This window comes from Globicephala melas, chromosome 3 (assembly GCF_963455315.2).
Source record: "Globicephala melas chromosome 3, mGloMel1.2, whole genome shotgun sequence".
Lineage (NCBI taxonomy): Eukaryota > Metazoa > Chordata > Mammalia > Artiodactyla > Delphinidae > Globicephala > Globicephala melas.
In genome coordinates this window covers 61,093,302-61,110,706 of record NC_083316.1, presented here as the reverse complement: position 1 = coordinate 61,110,706, position 17,405 = coordinate 61,093,302, and the positions used below count along the sequence as shown (strand labels likewise).

The 17,405-nt window shown below is 36.6% G+C and overlaps 1 protein-coding gene and 1 non-coding gene across 2 annotated transcripts in view; both read left to right on the top strand.

Moving 5' to 3' along the window:
- Window positions 1-17,405, top strand: part of TBCA (tubulin folding cofactor A) — a 102,151-nt gene that overhangs the window by 20,098 nt on the left and 64,648 nt on the right. The window lies entirely within an intron of this gene.
- Window positions 9,799-9,905, top strand: LOC115848530 (U6 spliceosomal RNA). Its single transcript, XR_004037737.1, has one exon. It is a non-coding gene; the product is annotated as a U6 spliceosomal RNA (small nuclear RNA).

The following is a 17,405-nucleotide window of genomic DNA, read 5'->3' as shown; positions in this document are numbered from 1 at the left end:
TAAAAGCAAGAATAAACAAATGGTACCTAATCAAACTTATAAAGCTTTTGCATAGCAAAGGGAACCATAAACAAAATGAAGACAGCCTATGGCTTGGGAGAAAATATTTGCAAATGATGTGACCAACAAGGGCTTAATTTCCAAAATAGACAAACAGCTCATACAACTCAATAACAAAAAAAAACCAGTCCAATCAAAAAATGGACAGAAGACCTAAAGAAAAATGGGCAAAAGACCTCCTTTCTTAGACTTACATTTATGTTTTAAGCCACATTTATTTATCCATTCATGTCAGTGGACACTGAGGTTGTTTCCATGTCTTAGCTATTGTGAATAATGCTGCAGTGAACATAGGAGTACAGAATCTTTTTGAGATAATGATTTCTGTTAATTCTCATTCATGATACCTTAAGTTCTTAAGTTTGGTACAGCATTTCTAGAGAAAGATTTTAATTTATTGTTGATAATTTTTAATCTGGTACCATATGTTTTGTAATTATTACTGCCATAGGTTTAAAAATCTAGCAGACATACATACTTTCAGTCTTCTTTACCTGTCCCCCCCAACCAAGGGTGAGATGTTTAACTTTTATTTATTTATATCATCTTTTGTATTTTCTACCGGTACTAGAAAGTATATGGGTCTCAAATAGATACTTTTATTTTCTGTATTTATATTACTCTTTTTAAACTAGCATTTCTAGTACTAGATTAAATAGAAGTAGTCTCAGGAGCCAATTTTGTTTGTAAGAAGAATGATTCTAAAGATTTTCTGTCTTTTGAATGGGCAATACTGTACATAATATTTTGTGATGACTCTGAATCTTCATTTTGAACATCTTGGGGTGAACACTGTGGCTGCCTCCTTAGTATCTATTTTTTCTTCTCTTGATGTATACCTGTATTTTCATTCCAGTGTCCACCGTTTTTTACCACACGCACATAGCTCATGTTCTTGAGGGAAACTGCTCCACTTCTAGCTTTAGGAATGGGCCTCTGAGTGAATCTAGCCAATCAGATTCCATTTCCTGGTTACAGGAATTGATTCAGGGTGATTTAGGCTGATCTAAGCAAGGTACACTTCAGAACTCTTGCTTAGAATTCTGGGACAGATGTGCTTTCTTCCATGTAATTGATTGTGGCTGCAGCTTTCTTTTGGCACTAGGGAATCTGGCCTTGAGATGAAGCTTGTACTGTGGGTGACAGAATGAAGAGACAAAAAGAAATTTCATAATATGTCTGCTGGATCAGGCAACCCTGAAGCAGATCCTCCCCTGGATTTTAGTTGCATGAGCCAAAAACTCCCTGTACTGTTTAAATCCCTTGAATTGAAATCGTGTTACTTATAATTGAGTACTAACTGATACCATTTCTCGAATCCCTAATTTAGGTGTGTACCTATGTATAATGTAAGGAGTGATTTCCTTTACTGAACTGGCTAGGGATTTCCTTCCTTTCTTTCTGTCTCTCTCTCTCTGTTTTTTGTTTGATTTTTGTAAATGCTGTTGCTTTCGGCTTAACTTTTACCCCCTCTTTTCCTCTCCATTTCAGTGTCCTATTGAGATCTGATCCTCTGTATCAGAAGTAAGGAAGAATGCTGTCTTTCTTTAACCCTCCCCATCACCTCTCCACTCTTATCCTATTCAGTGCTGTTCTTTGATTGGGGGTGGGGGTGGTGTGGAAGAAAGAGGAGAAGGAGGAAAGGACAGATGAACCTATCTTGCCTTAATCCCAACCATTTGTTGTCACAGACTCTGTCCCTGCTTCTGTTCCAGTCCCTCAGTAGAAGAGTCACCACTTCTGTTGCAAGACCTGCAGTAATTTAGGAGGCATTCTTTTTATTTTTTAATTAATTAATTAATTTATTTTTGGCCGCGTTGGGTCTTTGTTGCTGCGTGCTGGCTTTCTCTAATTGTGGCGAGTGGGGGCTACTCTTTGTTGCAGTGCACAGCTTCTGATTGCCATGGCTTCTTTTGTTGTGGAGTACAGGCTCTAGGGGGCGGGGGCTTCAGTAGTTGTGGCTCGCGGGCTCTAGAGCGCAGGCTCAGTAGTTGTGGCGCATGGGCTTAGTTGGAATCTTCCCGGACCAGGGCTCGAACCCGTGTCCCCTGCATTGGCAGGTGGATTCTCAACCACTGCGCCACCTCTTGGCATCCGTTCTGTTTTTTTCCCTCGCTAGAAGCATAGTAATCCATAGTATACATAATATCCTGTAGAAAGTATTGCATGCACATACTTAATAGTGTTAAATAACCTTTTGTGGGATGGTTTATGAAGCTTAACACCAAGTATGTATAGCATTTTTCCCATGGAAAACATGCCTACTGAGATCCTAAAAACTTGACTATAATTAACATCTTTGCAGTGTAACTGAGTCCCTAATTGGAGAATGCTTGAATTATATTGTGACAGCTTGGTTTCGTGTTTACTTTAAATTTTTTCTGTCTCTTGCTTTCAGGTGATATTGTCAGCCATTAATGTAACTCTTTGTGTTCCTGCTTCTAGTAACTTGTACTTATGTCTGTCACTGTTCTTTTTGCTACTGCTAATCTATTTTAGGGGAACCTAGACTGTTTTTACTTCTGAATAGTGATGTGAAAATTGAGATTGTCAGAAGTCTGCTCTCTTATTATTGCTTTACTTGGACTATACTCTCTTTCTCTGGCCACCATAATATTATACATAACTCTCCTCTAGGAAGTAAGCTCCATGAAGGCAGGGATATATCCCCCAGAGGCCTGGTATAAAAAAGGACTATTGGTAAATATTACTAAATGAATGAATTTACTCTCTGTGACATTTTAAGTTCCTTGAGAACAGAAACAGTATCGTATCCTTCATCTCTCTTTAATATATTTAAACAGTCTTTTGAACTATTTTCAGTATAGACATGGCACAAAATTCCAGAGTTACCAAAAGATAGATACACAGTAAAACATGAGTCTGCCACCCCTATCCACTAGCCACCCAGTTTTTCCCTCTCAAAGTCAACATCATTACTCATTTGTGTGTGTGTGTATCCTTCTAGAGATATTCTGTACATGCACAAGTATTTACATTTATGTCTTTAAAAACAAAAAACAGATGAGAGTTGTTGGGCTGCACCCTGCAGGCCTGCAAGGCCTGTATTTGCCCAGTTTCAAGACTGAAGAAAGAGCCTGGAGTCAGCAACAGAGACATCAGTGGTTTAATGGATAGAGGGAATCTTACGTGTCTGAAGCAGGGTCCTGGAATGACACCCCACTGTGTGTCGCAGATGGCGGGCAGGACATGGTGGCGGTCTTCACCAGAGGTGGGGTAGGGGGTGATTGCCAGTTACAGGGGGAATTGATGTCAGGTTGGCTTATCATTTACCAGGGAAACTAGCAGAGGTGCGTGCCCCTCACTGCCCCTTTGATAAGAACAATCACTAGCTGGGCCCTGGGGCAAGTATACGGGAAGGTCAGTCCAGTGAGTAGGGTGTAGGTGAAGCAGGCACTGGTTAAGCAGGGGTTGTACAGAGAACAAGAGAACAGCCACCTTGAGTGGCATGACCATACAGTAACATACTCTGTAGACACTGTTTTTGCACATTGCATTTTTTGTTCTTTCATATTAGGATATATAGAGCAGCCTCAATTTCTTTTAGAGTATTCTTTATGGACATAACATATTTTCTAAAACCCAGTTTTCTATTGATGAACCTCTATATTGTTCCAGTATTTTATTCTGAAAGATACCTCAGTGAGTTTTCCTGTATGTGTTTTGTTTTGCAAATATGCAGGTATATCTGTAGAATAAATTCCTACAAGTGGAACTGTTGGTGTAGGGGAGGAGAAACTTTTTTCTCTACCCTCGTAAATACTCTGGTTGGGACCCTGTAAATTAGACAAAAGACAGATTAACAAGAAAGAAACTACACAAGTTTATTAACACAAAAACAGGAATATTCAGTAATAACTCGAAAGGATGGTTAGCACTTGGCCTTATATAGCATCTTAACAAAAGAACAATAGATTTGTAGAGAAGGGATAATACAAAGGAAAAGGACTTTGAGTTTCTGGCAGATTGTGAGAAGGTAAATATTTGGGGGGTAACTATTGTATGGTAAGGGCTAATAAGTAGGTTTGCTATGTAGATTCCTCTGGTGCCTCTCTGGGCTGTTAAAGAGTCTAGAGTGATTAATCTGGTGGTTAACTTCTGTCTTGTGGTAGAGAGGGGAGGGAAGGCATTGTTAGAAATTTAGGTCCAGCTTTTAGGTAAGTTGGGGAGGGCAGATGACTTTTTTGTATCTGCTTTTTCTCTGTTGCCTTCAGCCCAAAATTATCCATATGATAAAGTGACCTATCTTGGGGTGGCTTTCTGCTAGCATTCACTGGCTCAAGTGGCTTATGTGTTTTAAATTTTGAGAGATACTGGCAAGTTGCCCTCCAAAGAGTTTTATCTATTTATAATTCCACTAATGATTTAATACAGTGTTTTGTCAACATGCAGTTTAACATCTTTTTGGTTTGGAAAGAATTAAGCTGTGTTGGGAAGGAAAAATTTTCCTCTACCCTTTAAAGGTTCTTTCAGCTGGTCTAATAACTAAATTGACATGAGACAGATTAACAAGAGAAAGTCAAATTTAACTTTGTACATACAGGAACCCCACATACCTGAGAGTGTCAAAGACAGAAGGGTAAAATGAGGTGCACATGGCATCCTGGGCTAAGGAATGGAAAGGGGCCTGGGACTTCAAAGGAGAGGAGGGCAATTTACAGGACAATAAGAAGAGCAGATGTTTGGTAATTAGATGTTTGCCCTGCCATACAGATGGGTCACTCAGATAAAATTTATTTCTGCTAATAATTCTGATTCTGAGAAAGACCCCCAATTTAAATTCTTCTTTGTAGTTAAGGGAGGGGCAGAAGTTTCTCTTGAGTCTTCAGGGTCTTGATTGGCTTTTAGCTCAAAACAATCCACATGCCAAGGTGGCACATTTTAGGGAGGCTCATTTGGAACCCCTTCTGTCCCACCTTTGCAACTTCCCCAAGAAGTTTCACAGTCCAGAAGTTGAGTTTGGTAGTTTACTTTATCTCACTGAATCAGTGTCTTAGTGCTGCGAGTAAGTCAGTTCAGTTAAACAGTTGTGTCTCATTTCAGGAGGCAGTGATGCAGGTGGGTTTCCCAAGGTAGGCCTACGGTGCAAGCAGTCAGGTGTTTAACAAGAGGCATTTTTATGGAAATAAAAGAAAAATAGTAGTTAATTGGGGGCAGACTGTAATCCCAATTTCTGAATTCTGAAGGCAGGCAGCTGAGAATTTCTAGATGTCTGTCTCTAAGCATCTTCAGATGGAGTGAGGGCAGGTAGTGACAATCTCATAGATTTTCCTGGTTTGCAGTTTGTATGTCTTTGGTGATTGTTTTGAATGGCCATACAGCAGTAGGCACAAAGATTGTCCATACATGAGCTGTTGTGATTTCTCTGAAGTTTGTATCAAGTTGTCTAACTTTAGCTTGTATGGCTTTGGAAAAATGGCAGTTTTAGTTCTCAATGACTCCAAATCAGAAGGGTGGGAGAAAAATTGTAAACATTAGTTTGGAGAGTTGTAGCCAAATATTGGAGGAAATTAAAAGAATTCAGGACTCAGTCCAGTTTACAATAGTAGGGGACTTCAACACCCCACTTACACTAATGGATAGACCATACAGACAGAAAATTAATAAGGAAACACAAGCCTTAAATGACATTAATGACATTAGAACAGATAGACTTAATTGATGTTTATAGGACATTCCATCTGAAAGCAGCAGAACACACTTTCTTCTCAAGTGCACACGGAACATTCTCCAGGATAGATCACATCTTGGGTCACAAGTCAAGCCTTGATAAATTTAAGAAACTTGAAATCATATCAAGCATCTTTTCTGACCACAACACTATGAGATAAGAATAATTACAGAAAAAAAAACTGTAAAATATACAAACATATGGAGGCTAAACTATATGTTACTAAAGAATCAGTGGATCACTGGAAAAATCAAAAAGGAAATCAAAAAATACCCAGAGACAAATGACAACGAAAACATGACAATCCAAAGCCTATGGGACGTAGCAAAAGCAGTTCTAAGAGAGAAGTTTATAGCAATACAATCTTACCTCAAGACACAAGAAAAATCTCAAACAACCTATCCTTACACCTAAAGCAACTAGAGAAGGAAGAACAAACAAAACCCAAAGTTAGTAGAAGGAAAGAAGTCATAAAGATCAGAGCAGAAATAAATGAACTAGAGACAAAGAAAACAACAGCAAAGATCAACGAAACTAAAAGCTGGTTCTTTGAGAAGATAAATCAATAAACCTTTAGACAGACTTATCAAGAAAAAAAGGGAGAGGATTCAAATCAACAATTTTAGAAATGAAAAAGGGAAGTTACAACTGACACCACACAAATATAAAGGATCATAAGAGATTACTACAGGCAACTATATGCCAATAAAATGGACAACCTAGAAGAAATGGACAAATTCTTAAAAAGACACAACCTTCCAAGACTGAACCAGGAAGAAATAGAAAATATGAACAGACCAATCACAAGTACTGAAATTGAAACTGTGATTAAAAATCTTCCAAGAAACAAAAAGTCCAGGACCAGATGGCTTCACAGACGAATTCTATCAAACATTTAAAGAAGAGCTAACACCTACCCTTCTGAAACTCTTCCAAAAGATTGCTGAGGACCTCCCAAGTTCATTCAATGAGGCCACCATCACCCTGATACCAAAACCAGACAAAGATGTCACAAAAAAAGAAAACTACAGGCCAGTATCCCTGATGAACATAGATGCAAAAATCCTCAACAAAATACTAGCAAACAGAATCCAACAATACATTAAAAGGGTCATACACCAAGATCAAGTGGGATTTATCTCAGGGATGCAAGGATTCTTCAATATACACAAATCAATCAATGTGATACACCACATTAACAAACTGAAGAATAGAAACCGTATGATCATTGCAATAGATGCAGAAAAAGCTTTTGACAAAGTTATGATAAAAGAAAAAAAAACCCTCCAGAAAGTGGGCTTAAAGGGAACCTTCCTCAACATAATAAAGACCGTATATGACAAACCTATAGCTAACATCATACTCAATGGTGAAAAGCTGAAAGCATTTCCTCTAAGATCAGGAACAAGACAAGGATGTCCATTCTCGCCACTTTTATTCAACAGTTTTGGAAGTCCTAGCCACGACTATCAGAGAAGAAAAAGAAATAAAAGGAATTCAAATTGGAAAAGAAGTAAAACTCTCACTGTTTGCAGATGACATGATACTATACATAGAAAATCATAAAGATGCTATTGGAAGACTATTAGAGCTCATCAACGAATTTGGTAAAGTTGCAGGATACAAAATTAATACACAGAAATCTCTTGTATTCCTATACACTAACAATGAAAGATCAGAAAGAGAGATTAAGGAAACAATCCCCTTCACCATTTCATCACAAAGAATAAAATACCTAGAAATAAACCTACCTAAGGAGGCAAAAGACCTGTACTCAGAAAACTGTAAGATACTGGTGAAATAAAAGATGACACAAACAGATGGAGAGATATACCATGTTTTGGGATTGGAAGAATGAGTATTTTGAAAATGACTGTACTATCCAAAGCAATCTACAGATTCAGTGCAATCCCTATCAGACTACCAATGGCAGTTTTCACAGATTTAGAACAAAAAATTTTCCAATTTGTATGGAAACACAAAAGACCATAATAGCCAAAGCAATCCTGAGAAAGAAAAATGGAGCTGGAGGTATCAGGCTCCCTGACTTCAGACTATACTACAAAGCTACAGTCATCAAAACAGTATGGTACTGGCACAAAAATAGAAATATAGATCAGTGGAACAGGATAGAAAGTCCAGAGATAACCCCATGCACCTACAGTCACATAATCTATGACAAAAGAAGCAAGAATATACAATGGAGAAAAGACAGTCTCTTCAGTAAGTAGTGCTGGGAAAACTGGACAGCTACATGTAAAAGAATGAAATTGAACACACCCTAACACCATACACAAAAATAAACTCAGAATGGATTAAAGACCTAAATGTAAGGCTGGATACTGTAAAACTTTTAGAGGAAAACATAGGGAGGACACTCTCTGACATAAATCACAGCAAGATTTTTTTTTGATCCACCTCCTAGAATAATGAAAATAAAAACAAAAATAGACAAATGGAACCTAATTAAACTTAAAAGCGTTTGCACAGCAAAGGAAACCATAAACAAAACAAAAAGGCAACCCTCAGAATGGGAGAAAATATTTGCTAACGAAGCAACCAGCAAGGGATTAATCTTCAAAATATACAAACAGCTCATGCAGCTCAATATCAAAAAAACAAATAACCCAATCAAAAAAGGGCAGAAGATCTAAATAGACATTTCTCCGGAGAAGACACACAGATGGCCAAAAAGCACATGAAAAGATGCTCAACAGGGGCTTCCCTGGTGGCGCAGTGGTTGAGAATCTGCCTGCTAATGCAGGGGACACGGATTCGAGCCCTGGTCTGGGAGGATCCCACATGCCGCGGAGCAACTAGGCCCATGAGCCACAACTACTGAGCCTGCGGGTCTGGAGCCTGTGCTCCGCAACAAGAGAGGCCGCAATAGTGAGAGGCCTGCGCACCGCTATGAAGAGTGGCCCCCGCTTGCCACAACTAGAGAAAGCCCTCGCACAGAAACGAAGACCCAACACAGCAAAAATAAATAAATTAATAAACACCTACTCCCAACATCTAAAAAAAAAAAAAAGTAAGATTGATTAAAAAAAAGGCTGCTCAACATCACTAATTATTAGAGAAATGCAGATCAAAACTATAATGAGGTATCACCTCACACCAGTCAGAATGGCCATCATCAAAAAATCTACAAACAATAACTGCTGAAGAGAGTGTGGAGAAAAGGGAACCCAACTACACCGTTGGTGGGAATGCAAATTGGTACAGCCACTATGGAGAACAGTATGGACGTTCCTTAAAAAACTGAAAATAGAGCTACCATATAACCCAGCAATCCCACTTCTGGACATATATCTGGAGAAAACCATAATTTGAAAAGATACATGCACCCATAGGTACTCAGCCATAAAAAAGAACAAAATAATGCCATTTGCAACAACATGGATGGACCTAGAGATTATCATATTGAGTGAAATAACACAGACACAGAAAGACAAATATATCACTTATATGTGGAATCTAAAAAAAGGCTACAGGTGAACTTATCTACAAAACCAAAATAGAGTTACAGTTGTAGAAAATAAACTTATGGTTACTGGAGGCTAATGGGGGGGAGGGATAAATTGGAAGATTGGGATTGACATATACACACTACTATATATGAAATAGATAACTAATAAGGACCTTCTGTATAGCACAGGGAACTCTACTCAATACTCTGTAATGGTGTATGGGGCAGAGAATCTAAAAGAGTGTATATATGTATATGTATATGTATAACAGATTCACTTTTCTGTACACCTGAAACTAGCACAACATTGTAAATCAGTTATACCCCAATTAAGAAAAAAAACAAAAACAGTATAGAATCTAATATTCACAAAGGTGTATTAATGAAACATAATTTTTTCTCTAAAATTACCTCCATTTTAACTAAAGGTAGCCAAAGTAAGAGTACCTTGTTTGCAAAATAAGTCTAAATTCAATAAACTTGTTCTGGTTATTTACATAAGTGTAGCAATAATAGCAATTGATCATATAGGCTCTTTTAAATCTGCTTTCCTAGAACTTTTTCAAAAGGAATCTCAGTGCTTGCTTCATCAGCACATATACTGAAATTGAGATGATACAGAGAAGATTAGCATGGCCCCTGTGCAAGGATGACGCGCAAATTCATGAAGTGTTCCATATTTTTTGTATGCATGTGGCTGATTCACTTTGTTGTACAACAGAAACTAACACAGCATTGTGAAGCAATTACCCTCCAATAAAGATGTATTTAAAAAAAAAAAAGAATAGGTTATTACAAGAAAAAAAAAGGAGTCTCAGAAGGAATTTTAAAATATTACTTCTCAAGCCCAGGAAGCCAAGCCAAGAGCTTGTCATAAGACTCTCATGTAATACCTGTAGACTTGGGTGAATTCCTCCCTTCTTGAGGCCCCCCAAAATCCCAAGGTACCTGTACCTGCCAGGAAGTGACCTTCCTGACTCGTCTGGTAAGGCTGCTGTGAACCCTGTAAGCAAGTTACCAAGCTGTTTTTCCAGGGGGCTTTATTGTTTCTATAAAGTCAGTCTTAGTTCCTTAAAGCTGTTTGGTCATACCTGAGTCTATGGACATTCTCAAACATGACATTCCAGCCAAAGCCTTGGCAATACAACCAATGTTTCCAGTTGTATCCTGTTATAAGTAGAGCAGATTCCTTTTGAATTTATGCAAGTAACTATACTGCCATGTAAATAAGAATATTCACTACGAGTTTCCAAATTCTGGAAGGATCGGATAGGGAGAAAGAAATAAATGATTCAGTTCTACTTCCAAAGGTATAATTTACCAAATTGCTGAAAGTCATAGTGAGCTTAAGAGGAAAGGTTTCCTTATATCTGAAAAACAAAACATTAGAGAACCATCATGAGAAGTCATAAAAATTATCATCCTTATTAGCTCATGTAGTCTCTTGTAATTAATTGTTGTTGATCTTCATCTTAGGTTAGCAGCTTTATGAATCAGTTTTCTATTAAAGTTTTAGTAATTTTTACCCAGTTCCATGTTATATAGATCCTAAACTTATCAAAAACCTGCATTCTAGAGTATTTCTCAGGTCTTTTCTGTGAATCTCCTTGAAGATGAAACATTTTTCCAGGAACATTTTTATAGGAACATTTTTGTAAAGCATCAGAGTACAACAGTAACTGTAAATAACAAATGATTTAAATATACGTTATTACAGATTTGATGAGAGTTCATTATAATGGAATTGACCAGGAAGTTTGGTTATTTCTGTGACATTCAACATTTTAGGATAGTAACTAGAATTATGGCTGATAACATAAAACCAAGACACATCAGACTTGTAAGAATTTCTTATTATTTCAGGAGCAATTATGTTAATAACATAGATCTACACAAATGTAATGTAAGAAGGTTTTAGCATCACTTATTTGACGATGCTTACCACGTAATTTAACATACCAAATAAGCCTAGTTAATGTAGCATCTCTCTTTTTATAAGAAGAGCAAATCCTTTGAGATGTTTTAGGGGCCCTCTGAAAAATCCCAAATTTAGCGAGAGGTCAGAAGGACTTTAGTATTTGGTTTTGGGAAGTTTGTCAAAAATATTAAAAGGTTTGGACACTTGACTAAATAGGATTACAGATCATTATGAAACAATACTTAATTATCTATTTGACCAAAGTGATAATACAAGATTACAAAGGCAAATACAAAAGGTTACACAGTTGAAAGCAAAATTTAGCTCTTTTAGTATTGAGGACTCAGTTTTCCTAAAGTAATCAAAGACCTGATCAAGACAAAATTAAAATACACAAAATCTTGGCTTTCTAGGCAGATTACTTAAAAGATAAAAAATCTTTCATAATCTCTTATCAGGAGATGACCAATAGTCCAACAGAACTTTGTCCTTTTAACAGATGAAAAAAATTAAGTTCCAGTTTTAAGTAAGGACACTGTTGATTTTTAAGCTTAATTTCATAACTCTTATAATAAAATTCATTATTTTAGCCTTCTTGACCACACAAGTTAAAACTCCCTCTCTCTCTCTCTCTCTCTCTCTAAGCAAAACCACATCTCCATATCTCATATTCTCCTTGGCCAAAAACATATCCTAGTTTTCTTGCATACAGAGTTGTTTCTCCTATTATTTCCTGTATATTGTATGTATAGGCTTAATTACATACATTAACTAGAATTTTTAATCCTTAGAAACCTTAATTTCTAGTGAGAAATAAGAATTAAGCAATTATGAACTATTAAACTGGCATTAGATTGTCAAATTTATGAATACATTTCATAATTTCTAGAAACATGTACCCTTTTAAATATTACAGTCTTTCATTGTGGCAGAAGACATGTTTGCTTCTCATACCCATTTTTTTCTTTAGTTTCTCTGTAATAGAAATCCAAAAGTAGATAAACCTATGTTTAATAATTAATTTTTCTGTGTTTTATCTTATTTAGAAATGACCTAGATATTCAATGAATTTAACTTAACCATTATTTAACTTAATTTAGCAAAACTTTAAGGGTGTAAGTTACCAAGGAGATTTGGGAAACTCTTTAATCATAAAAGAAAGTTCTTTATTACTTTTTCATTACTAAAAAGTTCACCTAAATCTCTTACCTCATTTATATTTATTTAATTCATGTGTTCTTAACAGTTATGTTCAGGTTACCTACAAAAACTTTATCAGACCTTAGGCAATGTCAGTCATCATCCTGAGTTTTTTTTTTTGGCTGACAAATTTTGTAACAGATATCATGAACTTATTTGACTTTAAACCTAGGAAGAATGAAAGTATTATACTTAATGTTGATACCTCTAAAAGACATGCTTGTATTAATAAACCAACAAACTTAAACTAGCTCTTATTTACCAAAAATGATCATAGATCACAGGAACTTGAAAAAACATTTGAGTTAGTTTCTGATGTGTTTCTGAGATTTAAAAATACTTAATTTATAAAAGTTTGATTTTATGCCAATTACATAGTGCTCTTTTATAAGTGAATTTTGGCAATACCATTCAGAGGTTAAAAAAAAAAGTACCTTGTCTATAACATACATAGATAGACATACAATAAACATACAGATAGAAACGTAGATCTTATGAAAAAAATTTTTTGCCATGAATCAGGTATGACTACAAAACTCACTAGTCATAAATAACAGTTGGAATAAGTTAAGTTTATCTGCTCAGATGGCTAAAGCTTTTTTAGAAACAAATATCTGTGAGAAGGCACCTAAGATTTGTATTTGTCCTTGAACTAGATTTTGGGCAAGGGTGTTTCTATAGCACTGTGTATTTTTTAAAAGCCTCTGTTTCTGTTCTTTCCCTTCATTCTGAGGTATTGAGGATGGTCTGGATAAGAGTTCTCAGAGAGGTTACAAGCCGTTTTTAGTTAATAGGGGAGGTTTGGCGATGGGTGGAACTTGAATGGGCCTCTAGAGCAGCATTTCCAGTTTTGCAATGATTTGTCCTCAAAAGATTTGGGTTGTAACTTAAATGACGTCATAGGTTGATCCGCCCATCCACCTACATTATTCTCAATTTGCTTGTTTCTCTCTGGGTACATAGTTTTATTTTCACATAGGGGAGAAGGCATAAAAAATTTTCTATCAGGCTCTGAATATCAGCTATGGGCACAAGTTCAGTCAGACCAGTTGCCCCCCATCTTATTTTCTGCCCATGTTATTATCCACTAATCTCAGAAAGTAATCCATTTACAGAAACTTTTGAGGACCCTCTCTACTTTAAGACATTCTTTTGAACTATGGTCCTTAGTTTGGCCTTTGGCTAAGGAATGAAAGATATCTAAAGAGGATCACCTGTAGCCTCAAGTGGTCTTACTTTAAAAGGTAACTGTTTAATAGTCTCTTCAGAGTGGAAAGGCAATTCAGATAGAGAATTAGTGAAACATGAGTACTCAGGAAAAGAAGGATAGAGGGGAACCCTAGGAGTAACGTTAGTCTCAGTGTCCTCCTGTTTTAGGTAGCTCCCATGTCTTCATTTTTTCATAAACCTTTTATAACAGATCTTTCAGTGAAGCTATTTTGGGATTTTGAAGTCTTTTTGAGGCTCCTGCATACCAATTAAATAGGTATCCCATTCTATTTGATTTGGAAGCCCTTGCTTTTAAGTGCACTTTTTATTTTTCATTGAACTATAATTGATTTACAATGTTGTATTAGTTTCGGGTGTACAGCAAAGTGTTTCATTTATATGTATATGTGTGTGTGTATATATATATGTATACACACACATACACACACATATTCTTTTTCAGATTCTTTTCTATTATAGGTTATTACAAGATATTGAATATAGTTCCCTGTGCTATACAGTAAATCACTGTTGTTCATCTATATTATATATAGTGGTGTCTATCTGTTAATCCCATACTCCTAGTTTATCCCCCTCCCCTTTCCCCTTTGGTAACCGTAAGTTTGTTTCTATGTCTGTGAGTCTGTTTCTGTTTTGTAAATAAGTTCATTTGTATTACTTTTTAGATTCCACATATAAGTGATACCATATAATGTTTGTCTTTCTCTGTCTGACTTATTTCACTTAGTATGATAATCTTTAGATCCATCCATGTTGCTACATGTCAGTTGCATCATTTGCAAATATTTTCTCCCAATCTGTAGGTTAAGTGCACTTTTTGAATTATCTTATCCAGTTGGATGATCCAATTCCTTATAATAGCCATTGTAATTCTAGGTTGTAATTCCCCTGAGTGCTGGCAGCAGTTTGGTAGGACCCTAGCCGCAAATGGAGTTCAACCCACATTTCTGTCCAGCCATATTTTGGAGTCCTCAGCCTGATGGTTACCAGGCCAAGTTCTCAGAACAGAAAACAAGCTTGGTAAGATGTTGGCCTTTTGAAAAAGATGTCTACAGCTTCCAGAACTGCAGTTCTTAGACATGAAATAGCAGGTGTGCCAGAAAATGGTGCATTTAACTCTTTGGATTCTTAGAAGGGGGAATTTATGTTGGATGTGGAGTTTAATTTCTATTCTTTTGTTAAGGGAGTCCCTAAGGCTAGCTGTTATACTTCTTCCACTTAACTTTGTCTTTCAGTATGCAGTTGTTTAGGATAAGAGATCTCTCTCTGAAAGAAAAAAAGTTTTGTCTTCAAATATAGTCAATTTAATCTCAATAGTGACTCAAACCAATAAGCCTTCTTATTATGGCATAACCAGGGATGAGAGAGGTGTCCCATAAGAGAGTGCAAAAAGATGCAGCCCTTATAAGATTCAGAAAGTTCACTTCCAAAGATAGTCTAAAAGGTAAAGTCCTTCATTGAAAGCCATGAAGGTTGAGATGGCAAAGGCCCCTTATGGACTGGGACAAACTCCTTTGAGAACTGGCACAGGCAGTACAAAGAGATTTTCCAAACCCTAGTCTATTCAACTGGCCACCAGGTGCACCCTGGTAAGTGCACCTCCTGGATGGCAGAGACCAGAGAGAATATTTTCACTAGTCACAAAGCCAAGCTCTTAAGACATAGAACAAGAAAACAGTGACCATTTCTGGGAGGAAAAGGATCAACAAAACCCATGAGTACTCATACCAAATAACCAAGAGTTGCTAAACCGAAGGAACTAGTTCCATAAGTATTTTTTCCTGCTAATCTAAATTGAGAAAGGGAGAAAACGAGACTTTCACCACCATTCTTCCACCAGACTCTGCAGGTAGAGATCCGGGTGTCTGATGTGGTAAGAATTCTTACCTTTTGTTGGCTCATGTCAGAGGTCCCAGAATCTTCCTACTTCAGCAGCTTGGGAATGAGTAGTGCCCAACCGGGTGGGATCTCCTGGCTGGCTCGCCAAAAGTGTTGGAAAGGAAAAATTTTCCTCTACTCTTCAAAGGTTTTTTAGACTGGTCTAATAATCAAATTGATGTGACACAGATTAATAGGAGAAAATAAAATAAAATTTTGTACATACAGGAAACTCACATACATGAGAGGTTCAAAGACAGGTAAAGTGAGGTACAGTTGTCACTCAGTATCTACAGGGGATTGGTTCTAGGACTTATTGCAGATGCCAAAATCCTTGAATGTTCATCTCAGTCGGCCCTCCATATCTGCAGATTTCTCATCTGTGGATTCTGCCAACTGAGAATCATAAACATAGTACATGATCCAAAATTGTTTGAATCTGTGGGTGTGGAACTGGCAGGTACAGGTATATTTATTGAAGAAAATCCATGTATAGGTGACTCGTGGTTCAAACCTGGGTTGCTCAAGGGTCAACTGTATATATGCTATCCTGAGCTAAGGAGGAGTGGAAAAGGGTCTGTGGCATCAAAGAGGGGAAGGACATTTCACAGGATAATAAGAACAGATGTTTGGTAATTAGATGTTTGCCCTGCCATACAGATGGGTCACTCAGATAAAATTTATTTCTGCTAATAATTCTAATTCTGGGAAAGACCCCCAATTTAAATTCTTCTTGGTAGTTAAGTGAGGGGCACAAGTTTCTCTTGAGTCCACAGGATCTCTATTGCCTTTTAGCTCAAAATAATCCATATGCCAAGGTGACACATTTTGGGGAGGCTTGCTCTGAACCACTTCAACAGGATAAGTGAAAATGTCCAAGTATGTTTAGTTTTTATAGGAGAGTACTTTCCACATTGTTGAAAATAACAAGAACAGATGAGGCATACAGGTATGCTAAACAATTTACATTAATTTCACTTCTGACTATAGTCCTAAAAGGAGAAAATCTTTTTCTTTTGAAACACTAAATTGTAGAGCTGATGAAATACCCCTTAGAGATTCTCTATCTCCCAGTTTCCCAACACTACCCCCGCCGCAACAAAAACAGTCAAGAGAGGGAGATAATTTGCTCCAGATTATCCAGCTGATTACTGGTAGAGCTAGAACTAGGAAGCTTTCTAAAATTACTACACTACACTTGGTCATTGCACAAATGTGAATTCCTCAAAATGACTTTTCTGTTCTAAACTATTACCAAAAAAAATTTGTTAGATTTTATTCAAAGTTTGATCCTTGAAACTAGGCTTAGTAAACTTTGACAATAAGTTATTTTTCAGTTCTTTATTTGAATTTTAGTTTTTAAACAATACATTTATGATACCCAAAGAATAACTATTGGTTATGCTAGAACTAAGTTAGTTTAATAAACAGTCCAGTTTTACTTTCTGAACATTGCTTTCTTACTCAGTTCTGCATTAGTGTACTTACTTAGGAGAGCACATGACTTGCTTTGGTTTCTGAGAAGATTCATCTTGATATCTCCCCTTAAGAGAAATTTTGGAGAGTACTTTAATACTGTTGAAAATTATAAGATAATAACAGATTAGGTGTACAGATGTGCTGAACAATTTAAATTACTTTTGAACAGAGTCCTAAAAGGAGAAAACATTTTTCAAATACAAATCTTAAATTCAAAAAGCTAAAGGAAAATACATATCTAAACTTTATGTTTCAAATACTATTGCCAAAGAATCTATCTGGGCAAAGAGACTAAGAATAAGCAGAATAGACTTTAAAAGACCAATAGCACCTTGCTAGCACATTGCTAATAAGGACTAATAGGTACTTAAACTGATGAAAGTGATTCAGACAACAACGTATTAATCCCCTACTGTGCCCTGTTTTTAGCTGTTAATAGACATTAGCCTTTTAAAGAGAGACTAACACTATTATATTCA